This window comes from Panulirus ornatus, chromosome 26 (assembly GCF_036320965.1).
Source record: "Panulirus ornatus isolate Po-2019 chromosome 26, ASM3632096v1, whole genome shotgun sequence".
In the NCBI taxonomy this organism is placed as follows: Eukaryota; Metazoa; Arthropoda; class Malacostraca; order Decapoda; family Palinuridae; genus Panulirus; species Panulirus ornatus.
The window spans coordinates 2,514,114-2,538,113 of NC_092249.1; the positions used below are offsets into that span (position 1 = coordinate 2,514,114).

The window sequence follows — 24,000 nt, forward strand, 5'->3', positions numbered from 1 at the left end:
AAAAACCAGCGAATCCTAATGGTCCCCGGTTCGAATCCTGGACAGGGCATCAGCCCACAGCCAACTCAGCTGTTCATCCTCCTCTTTCATGCTGGTCTAATGAATAGATGACTGGCGTAAGGTAAGCTGGTCAGCTTATCGTCGACAGGCTAGGGCCAAATTTCCTCAAGCTTTGTACACTCAAGAGCTTCAGCTTAGGCCAAGCAAAGCTTTAGCACAGTCACGTATATGAACAAGTTACAGAGCAAATATCAAAAGTTGGACGATGTTAAAAAATGAAGATAAAAATTTACAGAAAAACTTAAATCATTCCGTTCTAGAGTTAGACCATTACCATACCTTACCCTTAATTTACCATAACCAAACCCTACCTTAATTTACCTTAACCTAAACCTACCTTAATTTACCTTAACCTTACCCTACCTTAATTCACCTTAGCCTAACCCTATCTTAATTTATCTTAATCTAACCCTATCTTAATTCATCTTAACCTCAGCCTACCTTAATCCACCTTAACCTAACCCTACCTTAATTTACCTTAACCTAACCCTACCTTAATTCACCTTAACCTAACCCTACCTTAATTCACCTTAAACTAACCTTACCTTAATTTACCTTAACCTAACTCTACCTTAATTCACCTGAACCTAACCCTACCTAAATGTACCTTAGCGATGTCTTAAAGGAACGTACGGGAATATTAAAGTCACAGGTTTTAATAGCTCGTCTGGCGTCGGGGTTAGAGGAAAGCGCGCACGGGCGAGACGAAATCCCGCTCGAACTGACCACGTTAAGCTGTTAAACAGGAAATTATGTTGGGCCCAGTCATGTGTACAGCCTTCAACCCCCCCTTGTTTATCTACCAACCGACTGTGGACCACTGTTATCGGCCCACGGGAGAAAACGGGGGAAAGAGCGGTGGTGGGGAAAACGGGAAGAAGAGCGGTGGGGGAAAAACGGGAAGCGCGGTGGGAAAACGGCGTCCGTTAGAGTGATAACGGGACTTCCTGATTCGCTCTCGCCGGATATACCTAACCCCCCCTTCCCCCCCAACTGGAATATAACCCCTCCCCGAGCCTACCACTGGAATATAACCCTTCCGACCGAACCACTGCAAATAAAAAATGGGAAACCAGATATCGTGAAACGTGGCTTCTTTTCTCCGGGAAAAAAAATGTTCCCTTAGGATCGTCAAGGGGTAAAGAGTATCCTGCGCATGATGGGGTGTTTGGTGGAAAAAGAGGTCTTTTCCATACTGCAAGTCTTATATATATATATATATATATATATATGTATATATATATATATATATATATATATATATATATATATATATATATATATATATATATATATATATATTCCTATGAGTCCAGGGGGAAAATGAAACACGATAAGTTCCCAAGTGCACTTTCGTGTAATAATCACATCATCAGGGGAGACAGAAGAGATAAGTTCTTGGTCTGCGTTCCATGTTCGTGTTGTTCCTTGTTCGTACTGTTCCTTGTTCACATTCCTCTACGGTCTACGTTCCACGTCCACGTCCTCTGCCCGCGTTCCATTCACGTGTTCCTTGTCCAAGAAGCTTAATAATGGAGTCTAAGATATGGCTTAAATATCTGCGAGGGATCCATCTTGCAACAGTCATCTGTTTTAACGGCGTTTGAACGATAAAACATAATTGAAATGAATGAAAGTACACAGTGTCTATGTATTTGACTGTGTATACACACTGTGGTTTAACGCAAAAATATATCCACACTGTGGTTTAACGCAAGAACATATCCACACTGTGGTTTAACGCAAGAACATATCCACATTGTGTTTTAACGCAAGAACATATCCAAACTGTGGTTTAACGCAAGAACATATCTACATTGTGATTTTACGCAAGAACATATCCACACTGTGGTATAACGTGTTTCCCACATGTATTTCCTTTTGGCAACGCACCATAATTTCTTTCCCCCTTCACACATCGCCTACCAATCAACGTTCCTCCGTTTTCTTTATTTCCTACCCTCGTTCCCCTTATTTTTCCGGGTCTTTAGTTTCGCTTTCCACAGCGCCACAACCTCCAGCTTTTACGACTTTTTACCAACACCATCCCCCCCCCAATTTCCTTCCCCCCCCCTCTCTCTCTCTCTCTCTCTCTCTCTCGTCGAACACCTACCACCTCGCTTCTGCCGCTCACACACACACACACACACCAGCGAGGTGGGTAGCGGGCAACCCTCTTCTGCTACAATGAAAATCGTCGGGAATTTTAATGGCCGACAAATCTGCCATTAGAGTGTGGTGTGGGTGGACTTAACTCTCCCTTAAGTGACCTCTCGCTCGTAATGCCCGCACATAAGGGGGAAAGAAAACGGGAGACGGGACTAAATCTTTGCCCAGGAATTTTACCCAAAAAAATTTCGGCTTGGTCCTTGAGCCGGTCGTCCTGTACGGGATTCGAAAACAGGTCCGTGATAATCGTAGGTCGCATCGATAACCACTAAACCACGGTTAATAATAAGAACAATAACAATAATAATAATAATAATAATAATAATAACAATAATGATAATAATAATAATAATAATAATAATAATAATAATAATAATAACAATAACAACAACAACAATAATAATAATAATAATAATAAAAATAATAATAATAATAATAATAATAACGCGAGAAACAGCCATCAAATATCAAAACAAATTACATAATAATAATAATAATTTCCTCTGATAAAGAATTTATTTCGTGTCGCCCAGAACCCGTGTTCCAATTCACTTCATCTAACAAGACATACAAATAAAATGCAGCCCAACAAAAAAAAAAATATATCTATCTATATATATATATATATATATATATATATATATATATACATATATATATATAAACATCTGCTTCCTGTACAATGATGTCTGACATCGCTTCAGTATTTTCAAACGTTCTAATAGAGAATAATTCAACGTTTCAACATTTACTAAAAACGTTTTCAGTACGCTAAAAAAAAAATGTTACTATATACTTTATCCTTAAATTCTACCATATATATATATATATATATATATATATATATATATATATATATATATATATATATATATATATATATATAAGTAGATTACAGTTCACAAGTCCTTTCATAGTAAGAAAGGAACCTCTTTAAATGTTCTGTATACCATTCCACACATACACAGCTAAATGAACCTCGAATCTTAAGCTTAAATTCGAGTACGAATGAATGAAAGGCAAGGGATCGGGGTTCAAAATGCCTTCACGTGCCATTACGAACAAGGCTATTGAACAGTTACCTGATCTTGCATGGAACTCGGCTATTGAACAGTTACCTGGTCTTGCATGGAACAAGGCTATTGAACAATTACCTAGTCTTGCATGGAACAAGGCTATTGAACAGTTATCTAGTATTGCACGGTATAAGGCTATTGAGCAATTACCTGGTCTTGCACGAACAAGGCTATTGAACAATTACCTGTTCTTGCACCTAACACTTCCAGAGTTCCGTAAAGGCGATATCTCCAGCTACACACACACTACATCTGCCTTGTCATGCTACCACAGCGCTAACCACACACCACAGCGTTAACCCCCCGCCTCCCCCTATTCATTTGCCACAGTTACCACAGTATTAACACACACACACACACACACACACACAAGCCATGCCCAAGTGTGTTAAAAGCGAAACAAAGAATCCCACACTTATAAAAGTGATTCTTACTTTTTCTCTCTCACTCTCACTTTTGCCCACAAAAAAAAGTGTATCTTTTTTTCTCTTCTTCCTTCCCTTCCATTCTTTCGTCTACGTCCAAACTGTAATCCACCTTCATTCTACCATTCCATTTCATTCCCAAACTCAACCACATATTTTCATTCAACTCTCTCTCTCTCTCTCTCTCTCTCTCTCTCTCTCTCTCTCTCTCTCTCTCTCTCTCTCTCTCTCTCTTTCGCTTCGCGTCGTTCTACTGTTCAAAAGTCTTATTTCTAATTCTAAATTCAAGCCACCTCAACCTCAAACTCGACTCACCGAACTGGAAGGGTTAACTCACCGTAATTAAGGTGTCTATACTGGAAAGGTGTTTTTCACCTCAAGTAATCCAAGGGCTGGTTCTCCGTCCTTAAAGCTGTTACCTCACTGTAGACAAAGGGTTGGACCACCTAACTGTGGTTACCTCATTGTGGACAAAGGGTCAAATCACCTAGCTATAGTTACCTCACTGTAGACAAAGGGTCGAATCACCTAGATGTAGACTGTAATAGACTGTAGTAGACAAAGGGTTGGACCACCTAACTGTGGTTACCTCATTGTGGACAAAGGGTCAAATCACCTAGCTATAGTTACCTCACTGTAGACAAAGGGCCGAATCACCTAGCTGTAGTTACCTCACCGTAGACAAAGGGTTAGGTCAGTTCGCAACCCCCTTTAAGGAATATCCAATACATTCAACTTCGTCATCTTTGAATCAAGCCTTCCCCCCCCCCCCTCTCTCTCTCTCTCTCTCTCTCTCTCTCTCTCTCTCTCTCCCTCCCTACTCCTGACCTCTGACCTTCCCAACCCCTCCCTCCCTTGACCTCTCCTTTCCACCCTGCAAGGCCGGGCCGGGCGAGCGGGAAGGAGGGGTCCTCCCCCCCCCCCCCCCCCCCCCCACACACACACACACAACTGTCGATTGAATATATGTAATAAAACTCTCGTCTGCAACGTCTCGCAACGAGATATACAATATAAATCCTATGCCTACCCCTTCTGTCTCTCCAGGGGAAGATTATATATATATATATATATATATATATATATATATATATATATATATATATATATATATATATATATATATAATACTTAGTCGCTGTCTCCCGCGTTAGCGAGGTAGCGCAAGGAAATACACGAAAAAAATGGCCCATCCCACCTACATACACTTGTATATACATAAACGCCCACACACACAGAAACATATATATATACATATATATATATATATATATATATATATATATATATATATATATATATATATATATATATATATATATATATATATACATATATATATATATATACATACATATATATATATATATATATATATATATATATATATATATATATATATATATATATATATATATATATATATACACACACACACACACACACACAACACTAAACATTTTACGATGTTCGTTTTCATCTTTGTTATTAAAACAATATAAAAATAACCAAAATATCTTCGCTCTCCGTACATCCAAAATATTCATACATTTTTTTTTTCACGGCAACACAATCTATAGTTTTACTCATTCCAGAAGTCATCTTCCATTCTGTCTTTTTTACTCCCTCCTTTTTTTTTTTTTTTATTTTCCCAGGCGTGAGTGGAACTCGGGGCGCCCCAGGCCAGCATTTCAGCCAGCGTTCAGCCACATTCCAGGTTATAATGAACACTCTCGCATCATTACCTGGAAACAAGTTTATCTTTTTTTTCATAATTTTCTCTTTTTTTTTTATTTCTGGGCGTCAGCAATGGTGTGTGTGTGTGTGTGTGTGTGTGTGTGTGTGTGTGTGTGTGTGTGTGTGTGTGTGTGTTTTGGTCAACGAAACGTCTCAGTGTGAGGAATGTTGACAGAGTTTTAAATGACACTAATAAATATAACACTACAGGAAACCATCAATAAACACAATTGTTTTCTTTTTAGGGGGTGAAAACATGACGAATATCCAAGACTTCATAAGATTATCTGTATGTGCCATGTATCTCTAAGGGTTTAGATAATGCAGCTAACATACGAACGAACTCTACCAAGGGAAGACACAGCCCGATTCAAAAGCAGACCTGCCTACTGGTTTCATGGTCTTGGCCCAGCAACCTGTTCGACGCAGCAGGTTTAAATTCATAACGTGTTTCGCAGCTTACGCTAGTCTGGTACACCAAGTCAGGAGGCGTCTTGTCTTCCTTTGAAGTCACTCCCAAGGGAATTTCCTAAGACTTTCCTAATATCTAACAGCAATAGATGGCAAAGACGAGAGAGAGAGAGAGAGAGAGAGAGAGAGAGAGAGAGAGAGAGAGAGAGAGAGAGAGAGAGAGAGAGAGAGAGAGATATTCGTTCTAATTTCAATGATTTTTACACTAAGTTTTCCCCAGATACATCGACCAGCATCTCTTAAATCTTCACTTCGTATCTCATTGGCATAGTCTACGCAGTCCTTCATCCCGTTCTCTATGCATACATTACGAAACAGCAGATGTTACTAAAACATCTGTGGAATTAAAGTAGAAGTTGATGGCTGGTGAGCGTGCCTTCAGGAACATGTAACTGATGCAAATTGCCTCAGGGATACGACTGATGTCTGGTCTGAAGTAACTTCAAGCTGAAGTTGATGACAACGAGAAGGGATTTCAGGCGGCTGAAGTTCATGAACAAGAAAAGGTACTTCAGGCTGATTGAGATGATCATAAGAAAGGACTTCAGAGTGAAGCTGATGCACAGGTTCATAGACTTCAGGCTGAAGTTGATGAACGAGAAAAGGTACTTCAGGCTGAAAGGGTATGAGTGTAGACTTCAGAACATAGCAAGTGACCAGTCTATGTTCTGAACTGTCACCCCCCAATAAAAAATCTCAAACATCAAAAACAAATTCATGTCTGACTGTGACCCATTCTGTAAATAAAAAGAAAAAAGGGATCAACAATGTAAAAGAAAAAGAAAAAAAACCTTATTTACAGACGGTTGGCTGGTAAATAGATCTCCGGCAGTGTAAAAAAAAAAAAAAAATAATAATCTCTTTAAATTAAGGGGGACATATCCACATGGGGGGCCCAACGAACTGTAGCAAACCCATTGCCAGTCTCACATCACCTCAAACCAGCAGCGATCCCCTGATTAATATGCTCTGGGATTAATGCCGTTAATCGGATTACATCTCCAGGCTCGGATTAACCGCGAACCAGTTACCATATTACGAGCGAACAAGCGCCAACGAGCTTGTTAGCAGATCACCTACCTCAAATGGCTCGTAAATTGAACATACATACAGGAGTTAACAACAAGAACAACAAAAATTAATAATTTCGTATGTCCGTAAAACGTAAAACTGAGATTAACTTAATCACGAAAGCCAGTTGTGAATAGCAATCACCCGCATTAACCTACCTCGCACCTACTAATGACTCTTATTTATCTACAACTCTATTTATCTCCCTCTCTATCTATCTATCTATCAGTAAATCTATTCCCAATGCCCTAAACTAATTCAGGAAGATCCAAAGTACCAAATCACACACACACACACAAACAGACCAACACATCAACATACGGGTCTTAAGAGTGAAACGCGGGCTCCCCACACTTGGTGTAAGAGATATCATTCATTCATCATTATTACAATTTCTTTTATATACGTATAATCCGCATTGCGTTTTCCATAACGAATTCCAGCCCACTACGATAAAGGAATACATGCCGGTAAAACTCCTACAATACATTGATCACCATCAGAGATGTATGTAATCACAATTATAAATGATACTTGAAATAGACTGCTTCTATAAAGTTAAGAGATATCTACTATTACTTAGATACTTTTAATCGCTATCTTAAGTTGTATTAAAAGATTACAACTATCCAATGAATCTATTATAAATGTATTTGATGATGCCTATTAATGCTATATCTAACGTACCTGTTTAAGCTGTATCTAAATGAGCTTTTAAAGCTATCTAAATGACCTTTTAAAGCTATCTAAATGACCATTTAAAGCCATATCTAATGACCTCTTAAAGCTATCTAAATTACCTTTTAAAGCCATATCTAAATGGCCTGTTAACGCTATATCTAAATGAACTGTTAAAGCTATGTCCTAACGACCAATTAAACCACAAAACGTATCACATGACACTCATTCAGGGGCGAGCGTACAGGTTCGAATCCTGGTCGCGGCCATCGGCCCACAGTCAACCCAGCTGTTCATCCACCCCTAAGGGTTGGTCGACAAAACGCCCGTGTCGAACATACCAAATCGACTTTGATGAAGGTTTGGTCTAACAAGCTGTTTGCTGCTGCCGCTGGATCTCCTCATGTGAGCCAGGAAGTCTGGGTGTGGTGTATGACAGGTGTATGAGGGTGTAGTGTGTATCCACACTCTCTCCCCATCTCCCAGCCACTGCTCATTTGCTCCCCGCGTTCGACACCCTCACTGATCATCGCATTACGTTGTTCATTTCCTCTCCCTCGTCCCATTATCACCAAACTGAACACACCCACCTACCCCATCCCCTTCCCCCATTTCTCATTATCATTCCACCATTCCCCCCCATCTTTCCCATCTTCATCATACAGCTCCATTTGCCCCTCTTCATTATCGTCGCGTCATACTCTCTCTCTCTCTCTCTCTCTCTCTCTCTCTCTCTCTCTCTCTCTCTCTCTCTCTCTCTCAGCCACACGTCTTCTCCCCGAAGTCTATCAAGGGAGGGAGGAAGGAGGTGTGTGTGTGTGTGTGTGTGTGTGTGTGTGTGTGTGTGTGTGTGTGTGTGTGTGTGTGTGTGTGTGTAATCACCCCGGCCTGCACTTCGCCTTACCCTCTAACCACGACCCTAAATTGCTTCGTGACCATTAAGACGACAACGTCGCACCTCCCCAGTGGTCGTGTTGCCCGTGGTTCCCACCGCCGACGCCGCCCCCCCCTGGGGTAATCACTCACTCCACTGTGGTGGGTCGTAATGACTCTCCCTACAGGTGGTCCAAGCCACACTCAGCTGGTCCCCCCAGGTGGTCCAAGCCACACTCAGCTGGTCCCCCTAAGGACCTGTTTCTAGTCATTGCTAACCCCTGTAGGCCTCTTGTAGGTCAAAGATTGACCCCCCTACCAGACCTCTTCTAGGTCACTACTGACCCTCAAGACATATTCCAGGTCACAGATGACCCTCCTTAGACCTGTTCCAGGTCACTGCTGACCCTTACAACAAGAGCCGAGTCACCAGATGACCTCCACAACCTGACCTGACCTGTGCCACACACACCCCCAACCCAGCTGGCGCGACAGAATCCAAAACCACAAGAGGAACCAACGCGGCGATGATCGCATTGCTGGAACTTGGAGCAAAGCCTGGAACGAACGGCCTCCCCCCCACCCTCAGCACCAGCAGCCGAAGAAGAAGACCAGACACACACACACGCCATCGGACGAGGTGACACGCCGACACAAACGTTCCCTGCACACGAGAACCACTGTATGCACTTGGTGGGGGTGTGGTGCATCTACCACCACCCCAAAACAACACAGTGGACGCCTCAGAAGGCGACCACATCTCTCTCTCTCTCTCTCTCTCTCTCTCTCTCTCTCTCTCTCTCTCTCTCTCTCTCTCTCTCTCTCTCTCTCTCTCTCTCTCCGGTAACAAGGCAGAAGAAACTCCAGTAATCCAGGACTAAGTTCGTGGAAGGCGCGGGGAGGTAGAGAGAGAGAGAGAGAGAGAGAGAGAGAGAGAGAGAGAGAGAGAGAGAGAGAGAGAGAGAGAGAGAGAGAGAGAGAGAGGAAAAGATGAGAAACACCACTAAATTCTCTCGTTAGGCCAGAGAGGATTTTCCCGGAGAAACTTGGGGAGGAAACACCCTCCCTCCCCTTCTTCCCCCTCTCCCCTACACACACACAGCAGCTTACCTTCGATGATGGTTGAGGAAGTTTGCGTGGGGGGTTGAGGAACTTGAGAGAGGCACTAGAGAGAGTCAGTTCCATACAGAATGTTTAAGAAGATTGACACCAGTGTCTACATAGTGCATCAGTATGTGTGTGTGTGTGTGTGTGTGTGTGTGTGTGTGTGTGTGTGTGTGTGTGTGTGTGTGTGTGTGTGACCTGCAGGTCACCGCCTCTAACAGCCTGACTGAACAGAGGATCAACACAACAACAGGTTGGTCCCAGACCCCAGCTGTGGGGGTAGAAGACCTCCCAAACCATCGTAAGGTATACGTAAGGTAAGGTAAGGTGCCTAGACCCCAGATGTGGGGGTAGAAGACCTCGCAAACCATCGTAAGGTATTCGTAAGGTAAGGTAAGGTCCCAGACCCCAGCTGTGGGGGTAGAAGACAACCTCCCAAACCATCGCAATTATACGGGCGGTATATTGCTGTCAGAGGTCTTCAGTACGAGGTCAGCCATAGTTATTACACACAAGTTAACAGCGTTTCAATATTCACAATATTCAGACCGCTGAGCTGGGGTTAATTATTACCTTTTTTTCATAGAGCAACATTGCACTGTATACAGGCAAAAGTGAAATACAATATTTTTTTCCTCCCTTCATATATATATATCGAAACACGCTGAATGCTTATTTTTTTTTTTATGGTTACGAACAAACCTTACGTTCGAGCGATGAATATCTGTCAAAAAAAAGAAAAAAACAACCTTGAAATATATTGGTAAATCAATCAGAATGTTTGAAATCAGTGGCGTGGGTTGGGCACTGCCTGGCGAGGGATGGAGGGGGGGGGGGGGGGGGGGGGGGGGGGAAGGAAACGGAGAGGTTACTTACGGAAAAAACAATGTGAAATACAATGACTGACCAGCAATACAATCATCCTCTCGAACCGGGTTGATACATCTAAGTATTCTAAGCAATTAGATAATTAGATACAGTCATTTCTAACAGCTTCAAATTTCAATGACATCGAAAACTCTAACTGCACTTCTGTTCATACCAAATCTGACAGTTCCATAAACCTTAATTACAACTTCGTGTCAACATTTCCATACGAGAATGATTACGGACACCCCATTTTTTATGGGACATTAAACGACGCCATTGGCTTAAAGAAAACGGAATACTGCTCTTTAAGTGATCATAGAATTTCAACTGCGTCGTTATGAGGGAAATGAGGAGAGATATCTAACTACCTTAAATGCTAATTCCTCACGAATATAATGTAACGGAAGAGGACAATGTAAGGGACGGAAATATTCGTGTTACACTCTCGTGGTGTTACACTCCCGTGGTGTAACACTCTCGTAGTGTAACGGATTACGGCGTTCGTGAACGTAACGCATCTACGGGCACCGCCCAGGGGTCGAGCGCGAGGAGTTCGAATCCCGGTTGCGGCAGCAGGTCCACAGTCAACAACAGCTGTTCACCCACTACTTAGGGGTTTGGTCGAGTACATGGGTACGTGGCTCAGACTACGATCTATCTATCTATCTATCTATCTATCTATCTATCTATACTTCCTTTCCATCCCTCGCGTGTGGCATTTCTCCACCTCCACACACGGACAATTATAACACCAACGTTCACCAATGCCAACACGACCCAAAATCCTTCCTTAATTGGCCCTCATCATCGCTCAAGTCGATTAAATGACACCAATGAAACCACGAAAACAACAAGAACAACAACGATAAACACAAGAGTAAACATCCGGGACCCGAAGCTGCTTCCATACCCGCCTCAGAAACGTTTTCAGTTCGTTATAAACGTTACACAGTTCATGGAAAACGTTTCTATACACTGCACCACACTAGATTGGATGCGGTGGTTACGAACGCGTGCGTACAGCGGACTCAAACAGCCTAATTGAGCGGAGAAGCAATGCTGTAGGTTAGGTTCCTTGCCTCAATAAAAGAGGAATTACCAGTGGACCGACTTCAACACCCGGGATTCGAACCGATGCGCTCGACCCTTCCGCGCAAGGAGAGGCCCGTGAATACGTCACGGGCAGGAACGCTAATCGCTAAACGGAGACTAACAGATCTTGTATCTGATTGGTGGAGACAGGCGTGTGTAGGGAGTCCGTTTAAAGAGAATACATCCAAGGCAACACAATACATACCCGGACAGACGAGACACAAGCCAGAATAACATGCGAAACTCAACATCCACCGAAGTATACACATATCACTCGCCTTGCATTAAATCTCTTTCCATTCTCCTCGTATATAAACACCTCCCCACCACAAAATGTATATGAAGAGCAAGCTTGTAAAAAAAAAAAACCACCTTCCGACCACCATTAAAACAACCTCCCCCCCTTCACCACCACCGACCAAACCTCCCCCATTTCAACGCCACCAACCAAACCTCCCCCATTTCAACACCACCAACCAAACCTCCCCCATTTCAACGCCACCAACCAAACCTCCCCCATTTCAACACCACCAACCAAACCTCCCCATTTCAACACCACCAACCAAACCTCCCCCATTTCAACGCCACCAACCAAACCTCCCCCATTTCAACACCACCAACCAAACCTCCCCCATTTCAACGCCACCAACCAAACCTCCCCCATTTCAACACCACCAACCAAACCTCCCCCATTTCAACACCACCAACCAAACCTCCCCCATTTCAACACCACCAACCAAACCTCCCCCATTTCACCACCACCAACCAAACCTCCCCCATTTCAACACCACCAACCAAACCTCCCCCATTTCAACACCACCAACCAAACCTCCCCCATTTCACCACCACCAACCAAACCTCCCCCATTTCAACACCACCAACCAAACCTCCCCCATTTCAACACCACCAACCAAACCTCCCCATTTCAACACCACCAACCAAACCTCCCCATTTCACCACCACCGACCAAACCTCCCCCATTTCAACACCACCAACCAAACCTCCCCATTTCACCACCACCGACCAAACCTCCCCCATTTCAACGCCACCAACCAAACCTCCCCCATTTCAACGCCACCAACCAAACCTCCCCCATTTCAACGCCACCAACCAAACCTCCCCCATTTCAACACCACCAACCAAACCTCCCCCATTTCAACGCCACCAACCAAACCTCCCCCATTTCAACGCCACCACCACCAACAACAACCAGGCCTCTACCCCCCCCCCCCCTCCTCCTCCACCACCACCACCAACACAAAACAAATCCAACATTATTTTTCTAAATATCTACCGCGTTATTTTTCCCCTCACCCCCCCACGTGACCTCTGACCTTTCGCCAGCCTGGGCTCCACATATTACCCAGAACACCTGGTATCCTTAAACACACACACACACACACACACACACACACACACACACACACACACACAAACACACACACACATCAGTCTCGTCCAGAACCAGTCTGAAACGCGTTCGAGAGTGTACCACCAGCATCTCGCGAGAACGAGACTATAGCGTAACAGCTCTTACTGTAACCGTGATGACCCAGGAGGTCAGTAGCGGATACAGCTGTACCCAGGACGGCCCAGCAGTTCAGTGTCAAGCTGAAATACACACCCTTCGTCACGCCCTGTGTGATGAACATGAACGGGAGAGAGGTCATCTGCGCTAACAGGGTCCTGGGTCAAACAGGTTCTTGCCCGGTGCCTTAACTAACGGGCGTATACGGTCAACAGGAGGCAACAGACGGGAATTCATGTATTGCACCTGTACCGATCTGCTCCAACTATCCTGTTAAACTACCCCTTCTTAATCTATGGTGATTAAGAATGTGGGATACGATTACTGTCCTCCAGCAGATAACCTGGTCATAGACCATCAGGTCTCCTGTTATCTGTCCTTCCCACGTACTGTCCTCCAGCAGATAACCTGGTCATAGACCATCAGGTCTTCTATTATCTGTCCTTCCCATGTACTGTCCTCCAGCAGATAACCTGGTCATAGACCATCAGGTCTCCTGTTATCTGTCCTTCCCATGTACTGTCCTCCAGCAGATAACCTCGTCATAGACCATCAGGTCTCCTGTTATCTGTCCTTCCCATGTACTGTCCTCCAGCAGATAACCTGGTCATAGACCATCAGGTCTCCTGTTATCTGTCCTTCCCATGTACTGTCCTCCAGCAGATGACCTGGTCACAGACCATCAGGTCTTGTGTTATCTGTCCTTCCCATGTACTGTCCTCCAGCAGATAACCTCGTCATAGACCATCAGGTCTCCTGTTATCTGTCCTTCCCATGTACTGTCCTCCAGCAGATAACCTCGTCATAGACCATCAGGTCTTCTGTTACCTGGCTTTCCCATGTGCCATGTATGTGGTACACAGTGTAGTTAAGCAGTGTAATTGGAAACAGTGTAGACAGGTGTAGTATTCAATACACTGAAGCAGCCTCAATATAGTTGGAGTCTGATATTATAATCACATACGACCCCTGACCCCTCCCACTCCACGCGAATTGGACAGTTTATCACGAGGGTGGGTGTGTACGTGAGTGTACGAGTAATGATCGAATTGTAATTACCTGTCTGTACTGTACGGGGAGGGAGTTTTACACTCGTAGGGCGTGCGCGCGCGCCCCCACATCTCTTGAACATTCCCTTACAATCATTACAAATTTCTATATCTATATATGCTGTGTGTGTGTGTGTGTGTGTGTGTGTGTGTGTGTGTGTGTGTGTGTGTGTACAAACAACCCCCCCCCCCACAGTCGCCATGTACGTCACCCACTTTACTAACCGCCTCCCGTGTTCGACCCCACCTCAACGCTCGTATCATCGAAGCCAGGTACTCAAGGTCCGATTACAGAGGATGAGAGCCTTTCAGCCAGAGCTCTGAACCTTATCCGAGACGCCGGATCCATATAGAACCCCCCCCCCCATCACCAAAGGGATTTCTGTCACTAGATAATCCCCCCCCCGGGGGAAAAAAGAAAACGATCCTCGGTTAATCCCTGGCCAAGGAAAAATAAAGAAAACGGGTGTGGGAGGCCACTTGACACACTAACCCTACCATAGCCTACAATCACTGATACAACATGAACACACTACAAGAGGAATACAACCCCACAACCAACACCACAACCAAATACAACTTAATACAACCTGACGGAGCTCGCCCAGCCTGCTGGCGATCATGAGTGGATTGTGAGGCGATGAGTGAGTGTGTGAGTGAGTGAGTGAGACAAGGCAACAATGGGATGAAACTCATATTCACGAGTGAGAAATCGTGAGAATGAGACATAAGACCGACTCCCACTTCTGTACGACTCTCTCAAGCACTACGGTACGACCCTGGAGCACGACGGTACGACCCTGGAGCACGACGGTACACGATTCTTGAGCACGACGGCACGACCCTTGAGCACGACGGTACGACTCTTGAGTACGACGGTACGACTCTTGAGCAGGAAGGTACGACCCTTGAGCACGACGGTACGACCCTTGAGCACGACGGCACGACCCTGGAGCACGACGGTACACGATTCTTGAGCACGACGGTACGACCCTTGAGCACGACGGTACGACTCTTGAGTACGAGGGTACACGACCCTTGAGCACGACGGTACGACCTTTTGAGCCTCAACGATAGAACCCTTGAATATATATATATATATATATATATATATATATATATATATATATATATATATATATATATATATATACTGCAAATACATACGTCCCTCCTACGTATATCTACAGCAAAAGTGTGGTAAACATACGCGTTTCTGGTGCATTCAAGCGCTGGTGTCTCCCTACTTCACTAATTACAATACAAAATGGGGTCAAAAAAAAAAAAGATATATATTTTGACGAAGGATATAAAACTAAAAACGGGAAATGAAACAGAATAATAAAAAATGGGGGAAATAACTCATCAATGATGAAGAGGAAGAGGAGAAACGTAGAGAGAAGTGGTAGACAGGAGAAGACAGCGAAGGGGATAAGCCCAAGAAATGAGAGAAATGGGGTAATGCAAAGAAAATGGAAGAGAGGGGGAGGTAATAATAAGCACGAAACACGAGTACAGCGAGAGAGAGGGAGAGAGAAGGGGAGGGAGTAAATTGGTGGACAGGGGAGAAACTTAATTATCGGCGAGGAACAAATAAATAACCTTCAGCCACAGGAAAAGGGGAGAGTGTTCTACACCTATATGAACAACAGGGGGCCTTGTGGGGGTGTTCTACACCTATATGAACAACAGGGGGCCTTGTGGGGGTGTTCTACACCTATATGAACAACAGGGGGCCTTGTGGGGGAGAGTGTTCTACACCTACATGAACAACAGGGGGCCTTGTGGGGGTGTTCTACACCTATATGAACAACAGGGGGCCTTGTGGGGGTGTTCTACACCTATATGAACAACAGGGGGCCTTGTGGGGGTGTTCTACACCTATATGAACAACAGGGGGCCTTGTGGGGGAGAGTGTTCTACACCTACATGAACAACAGGGGCCTTATGGGGGAGTGTTCTACACCTACATGAACAACAGGGGCCTTATGGGGGTGTTCTACACCTATATGAACAACAGGGGGCCTTGTGGGGGTGTTCTACACCTATATGAACAACAGGGGGCCTTGTGGGGGTGTTCTACACCTATATGAACAACAGGGGGCCTTGTGGGGGTGTTCTACACCTATATGAACAACAGGGGGCCTTGTGGGGGTGTTCTACACCTATATGAACAACAGGAGGCCTTGTGGGGGTGTTCTACACCTATATGAACAACAGGGGCCTTGTGGGGGAGTGTTCTACACCTATATGAACAACAGGGGGCCTTGTGGGGGTGTTCTACACCTATATGAACAACAGGGGCCCTTGTGGGGGTGTTCTACACCTATATGAACAACAGGGGGCCTTGTGGGGGTGTTCTACACCTATATGAACAACAGGGGGCCTTGTGGGGGTGTTCTACACCTATATGAACAACAGGGGCCTTGTGGGGGAGAGTGTTCTACACCTACATGAACAACAGGGGGCCTTGTGGGGGTGTTCTACACCTATATGAACAACAGGGGGCCTTATGAAGGAGTGTTCTACACCTATATGAACAACAGGGGGCCTTGTGGGGGAGAGTGTTCTACACCTATATGAACAACAGGGGCCTTGTGGGGGAGAGTGTTCTACACCTACATGAACAACAGGGGCCTCATAGGGCTTGTTCTACACCCACATGAACAACAAGGGAGACCTCAGGGCCTTATGAGGGAGTGTTCTACACCTACGTGAACAGCAGAGAAGCCCTTAGGGCCATAAAGGGTTAATTCTACACGTACACGAACGCCAGGAAAGAAAGACCTCAGGGCTGTGATGGAGCTGGCATCACACCCACAGTTACCCCTTAGGGCCTTCCCCCCCCAGTGAGACGTCCATGTCCCTGAACTTCGCCACGGCGTCATGGCCCTAAATATGCCATGCCATCAGGGGGGGGGGGCCCTAGTGATTACCGTGAACGATATGACAACCGCCACCTGTCGGTGACCCTGGCAGAGAAAGGTCAAGGCAGTGACCTCTAACGAACTGGTTTCCAGTCTGGTTAGTTAAGTTGACACGTTAATTACATAGCTGTACATTGGCATGATTAAGGGATGAATGCTAAGTGATCAACATGATGTTAGGTTTACCTCTTAATTACATAGGTGCTCATTTGCATAATTAAAGGGTAATGTTAACTGATTTAACACAATGGAAATAAACATTCCTGCATTCAATTATGTTTCCCAGATAATTACGACACCACAATAATTCATCTTACCTTCGCTAAAGACGCAAATAAATTCACAGCGTAAAATCACAATAACAATATTCATATCGAACGTAATTACATATGTAATTACGATGAAAGGGAGCGTATCCTCAAATAACACAGGTTTAACTATCAAAAATGTACGCTAGTCTGATACAGACGCAGCTGTTAATGATAACACAAGTGTATCATTAATTAACCAGATAATACAGCTAATAAAGTAGGTTAAACTCACCAATGCGAATGTATTAACACCAGGTATGGCACGACTCCGGTGTAAGCCTTATTAATAATGTAAGCCTTATTAATAATGCTCTCTCATTATCAAGACCGGGGAGGTAACTTGACAATGCTGTCTGACAACCAATACGTGGGTGATAACACTTGTGATTGTAAATGTAACAATCTATACAGTGTTAATAACCCTTAGATACAGAGCAGCCCTTAATAATGAAGGGTTAACGAATGAATGACGCTTAATGACGAAGGGGTAACGACTGAATAACCCTTAACGAAGAAGGGGTAACGACTGAATAACCCTTAATGAAGAAGGGGTAACGACTGAATAACCCTTAATGAAGAAGGGGTAACGACTGAATAACCCTTAATGAAGAAGGGGTAACGACTGAATAACCCTTAATGAAGAAGGGGTAACGACTGAATAACCCTTAATGAAGAAGGGGGTAACGACTGAACAACCCCTTAATGAAGAAGGGGTAACGAATGAATGAGCCTTAATAACCAAGGGGTAACGACTAAACAACCCTTAAAAATAAAGGCGCAAGACGTCGTAAGGACTAAACAACCTCTTAACAACGCAGAACCAACGTTTCCCTTCGCAATACGACACTCAACTACCGAATTACTACTGCTCTTCATCACTTAACATTCATTCTCTAATTATGCAAATGCTCACCCATGTAATTAAGGTGTAAACCTGAATGATTCACGAAGGCTCTCCAGTATATCGGTTGTATCTCCTAATGATGTAGAACCACCACCTGGCCAACATAACGACTCTGACGTCATCTTCAATGATATATCCGTGTGTGATCGTAATGACCTGCTTCTAGTTAACCCAGGGATGGCCCTGTCTGGGGTCATGGCTGGCCCTTTACTGACAGGCCTAACAAGCCTAATAGGGTTGTCCATTTACGAAGGGAAATGACTATCATAGCCAACAGTAGTGAACCTAACACAGGTCAGTATCATAACACGGAAGTATCATGACTTTAAGTACATATTACAAACACGATAACGCCAGGAACAGACGAGGAAAGACTCACATCCATATAAACATATATTTATATATATATATATATATATATATATATATACATACATGTTTACATCCATATAAACATATATATACATACATGTATACATCCTTTTCTTTTTTTACTTCCTCCAAATTTCATAGATACTTTCCCTTGTCTATTGTTTTTCCCTTTCAAAATCCTCTCTCTATTTCAATCAAGACCCAGACTTAATGTAAATTTTTGCCCATAACTGGAGCTTCTAAAGTTATATATATATATATATATATATATATATATATATATATATATATATATATATATATATATATATATATATATATTACACACAGGTAAGTATAACAACTATTAAGGATTAACAATGCAAAAACACCACCCTTCTTCTAGTAGGAGAGCGGGGGTTTGAAAAATAGAAAAAAAAATATAGAAAATGGAATGAGGTTGGTTACTCACGCGTGGCCTTCTGCAGTATGCCTATAGCTTGCTGGTGGGAGATGAAGGAGTCCAACACCTGACCATCAATGGCCAGTATCTGGTCGCCTTCCTCCAGTCGCCCATCTCTGAAACGCAAAGAAAGAAAACGGTCAGTCACAAGGGTAAATAAAATAGGAAGGGAAAACGGGAGGCTATCAAGAAAGGTTATGTGACATGAAAGAAGGGGAAACAGCCAAGGAGGACATGCACTATGGAAGAAAACGGGATAACACTGAATCACAAGGTATAAGGAATATAGAAAACAGGAAAACACTCGACCAAATCGTAAATCAAATGAAGAAAAGTGGGAAATTACTCAGAGTAAATAGAATATGAACGAACACGGAAAAAAAGATTGAAGAAATGACTAAAATGTGGGAGAATACAGTCATTTGAATTTCTATGAAATAACTACAGAGAAAAAAGGAAAGGAAAAGATAAAAAGAGCAGAGACTATCATAAACAAAGGCATATATATGTGTATATATATATATATATATATATATATATATATATATATATATATATATATATATATATATATAAATGGTCAAAATAAATGATAATAAATGGAGAGGACACGCGTTAAAAACTTCATACTTCACCATAACGCAACACAACGAATCTAGACCAGCGAAATATAGAAAAAAATATTTGGATATTCCACACATCGTACACGATGAATATCGTCAAGAAAAGAATGAATATTTACTTTTTACCCGGTTATCTAATACATATTTATCATATAAATACTATTTACATATTTATCAACACTCCAGGACCAAATTTTTACCAAGGACCTTTCTGAAGGCTCCTGCATCCCTAGGCTGCGCTACTTTCAGTAGCAGGGAAACGAGAATCCCTTCGAATCAGAAGGTCTTTGGTAAGGCTGTGTACCCAATGATACAGCCTCGCCAGAGGTGTAATCTCCTGCAGGAAGGAGGAGCCCGGTAACTCTCTCTCTCTCTCTCTCTCTCTCTCTCTCTCTCTCTCTCTCTCTCTCTCTCTCTCTCTCTCCAACTTCACACCACCTCAAGGAGAGATAGATAGACAGATAGATAAACAGATATATAGATATATACATAGATAGATAGATAGAGAGAGAGAGAGAGAGAGAGAGAGAGAGAGAGAGAGAGAGAGAGAGAGAGAGAGAGAGAGAGAGAGAGAGAGCCAGCTCTAATCCGCCCGTAAGGAGCATTTCAGTGAGGCGCTCAATCAGAATTCGTCTCTTGGTGTAAGACATCGAAGCCTCGGCACACACGAGAGAGAGAAACTTTGTGGCAACTTTTGTTAGTGTGTGAATAAGGCGACAGACCCTGGTAGTTAAGTTACTGAATACTTTGGTAGATAGTTACCGAATACTTTGGTAGATAGTTACTGAATACTTTGGTAGGTAATAATTGAATATTTTGGTAGGTAGTTACTGAATACTTTGGTATGTAGTTACTGAATACTTTGATAGGTAGTTACTGAATACTTTGGGAGGTAGTTACTGAATACTTTGGGATGTAGTTACTGAGTACTTTGATAGGCAGTAACTGAATACACTAGCAGGTTGTAACTGAATACTTTGGTAGTTAGTTACTGAATACTCTGATGGGTAGTTACTGAATACTTTCTTTGATAGGTAGTTACCGAATACTTTGGTAAAATCCCCGACTGTGATGCTAAGCAAAAATATTCATGAACATAGTAAACACAAAGTAGGAAAGAAAGATGGAGAATCACACACACACACACACACACACACACACACACACACACACACATACCATAAAAAGGCTTTTAAAGGTCTCTTTCCCTTAAAAAACCGGGCCGCTGGTAAGGTAACCTTGCAGGTATTTAAGCAGTAGAACAGAAAGCATAAGCGAAACAGCATCATCAGCAAACAGCATGAACATTACAGCATCATCATCCAACACCTCACTACCTCACCAGCGGCAGTGAACACCCCGCGCCACGCCACACTTCATATTCTTCTTTACACCGATCGAAACTCTGGCTCTCGTGTCCACCGGGGTCTTTTAATGGTATTAACGATGTGGGTAAGAGAAAAGGCGATTACTTTAGTTCCATTCCACGTCAGATATAAGAGGTTATATTAATGTCATCCACTTTCATCCCTCCGCCAATTACCTTTCATATCCCGTCGCCCTAAATCAGGTTACACACACGGAGAATCTTATGAGGTTACCTTACTTTTTAACCTGAGGTCAGAGGTGAAAAGTCAAGGCCAAGAATCGTGGAAGTTTTCTCGGAGTAAAAAGCGACCTCAAATAATTCATGAATTATTTAGCCTAACTGAGCACATAATAAACACAGAGGCTTGGTCCCACACCCCAGCTGTGGGGGTAGAAGACCACTTCCCAAACCATCGTAAGGTATACGTAAGGTAAGATAAGGTCCCAGACCCCAGCTGTGGGGGTTCGAGTTTTCTTTAAAATCTCTGCTCAAACATTGGCATAAAGCAAATAATCAAAAATCCTCATTTTTCATAATCGGTAAGAAAATATGGCTCAGCGTGAGGGTTCTTCACTGACCTTCCTTAGTTTAAAAGTCAATCGAGATGATTTCTTTATCGCTGTTCATCTCCCAGAGAAACATGACAATAATAACAATGTTAATCATCGCGTCATAGAAAAATTAACCCGTTAATTAGTGAACAGCAACCAACACGCACCTCATTCCATTTTCTAACCTCAGAGGAACGACAATTTAACCTTTTGAGAACAACGACCTAACCCCTTAAGTACGACTTAACCCGTTAAGTACGACTACTTAACCCATTAAGTACGACAACTTAACCCTTTAAGTACGACTTCTTAACCCTTTGAAGACTTAACTCCCAGAGTCAAATGACAATGGTCGTACTTTTCAAGTGTCAAGTCGTACTCATAAGTCGTAGTGCTGAAGGGTCAGGTCGTTGCACACAGGGTATTTAATCCTTCTACTCAAGAAGTTAAGCTGTTGTGCTCAAAGGAGGTTCAAGTCGTTGTATTCATGGGGTTGAGTCGTTCTCCAGGAGTGATTAAATCATCGTCTTCATCGTCGTCCTCGACGGGTTAAATTATCGTCTTCATCGTCGTCCTCAACGGGTTAAATTATCGTCTTCATCGTCGTCCTCAACGGGTTAAATTATCGTCTTCAAAGGGTTAGATCGCCGTAAGGAAGAGGTTCGAATCTCTTGTATTTAAAAGGTTACGTCGTCGAACTGAGGGAGTTATCAAATCGTCCTTCTCGTAGGCTCAGTCACCCCCCAACCCATCTCAGGCGTGGGAGATGGAATGTTTCACTATAGACAGCCACGTTCGAGGCCTCACACACACACACACACAACACACACACACACACACACACACACACAGCAGAGCTGGAAACAGCAAAGCAAAAACAACACACATCAAACAGCTGGTGCTGAAGTAGAGAAGAAAACACCTTCCCTCACTACATACATCTACACGGTCGCAAACGCCCAAGGGGACGCCAACACCCGCTGCCATGTAACACACACACACGCACGCAGCACACTCACTCCAACACCCACACCACAAGCACGTACAGGGACACTGTCATCACCCACATAGACCAAAGGCTGTGTGGGGGGGCCCATATCGACCACAGCAGTGGACAACCCCACAGCAAAAAACCAGCGACAGAGAAGCAGAAAAACGTGACAGCAAAAGCGGCGGCGGTGGGAGGAGGCTGAGGCATCGGAAGGGAACACAACAGCAACAAAAACATATGCCACGGAGCTGCTGAAGAAGGTGAGGGACACATCCCCTTTAAGCTGGGACTTGTGGTGTTGGCGAGGGTAGCGGAGGTGGTGGTGGTGAGGGAGACCAGCTGGCAGGCAGGGAGGGAGGAAGAAGGACGGACGAGAGGAGGAGGAGGAGGAGGAGGTGGGGAGGAAGCAATCCCCTCCTCCTCCCTTCACCCACCCACAACACCCTCACTATACATACGTCATCGTAATCACTGGTACGCAACCCCCATCCGTGCACACTATACCAGAACAGTCACTATCTACACATCACCATACAGGGATGAAATCACCATTCGTCACCACACGGGTCTTAAATCACCATCGCAACGACCATTACATGCCACGACCCCCATCCCTAAACCACGTCTGCACCATACTAATCACTATATATACCCCCACGAATTCACTATATCTACGTCACAAATTCACTACATCTACGTCACAACTACCAATTCATGGGTCCGTTAACGATGCACTATACAAGTGCTCCAACGTACCATCCCTAAATCACAACACTAACTATAACATTCTCAATAGATGCAACAATATCCGTTCCTATACCCGGAATGAATCACAAAATAAGTCTCTAACGATACACTATCTCTTCTCCAGTCATCTGTGAACATCTCTCTGACACATGTAGCTCACTAACCTGTTCACTCGTCTCTATATGTCTCCCCCTAATCCACGCGCACCTGTCTCTACGCATCTACAACCCTCTCACAATACATTTCCCTTTTCCGTACACGTCTCTCTACGCAGCTCGCTCATCCGCACATAAGTATCTCTATGCATCTCCGTAATGCACAAACTTTGTCTCAAGATATCTCTCAGACCCGTGCACGTCTCAACACATCTCTACAATCCACACACACACACACACACAAACACACACACGTCTCTCTCTGCTACACACAAATCCTCACAAACGTCTCAGTACATCTCTCTGTAACCCGTAGCTCCACTAAGTCTCCACCACAGAGTCTCTAGTCTCTCATACACCACATAATATCTCTCTAGCCCTGAAGGGCCATGCTTACACCATACC

General features: G+C 43.7%; 1 protein-coding gene across 1 annotated transcript in view; it reads right to left on the reverse strand.

The window, feature by feature from the left end:
* The window catches only part of LOC139757455 (multiple PDZ domain protein-like), a 963,136-nt gene that overhangs the window by 783,094 nt on the left and 156,042 nt on the right, over positions 1-24,000 (reverse strand). Inside the window, exon 3 of the mRNA XM_071677982.1 lies at positions 19,169-19,275. The gene's annotated coding sequence lies outside the window, so the exon portion shown is untranslated. The remainder of the gene's footprint in view (positions 1-19,168; positions 19,276-24,000) is intronic.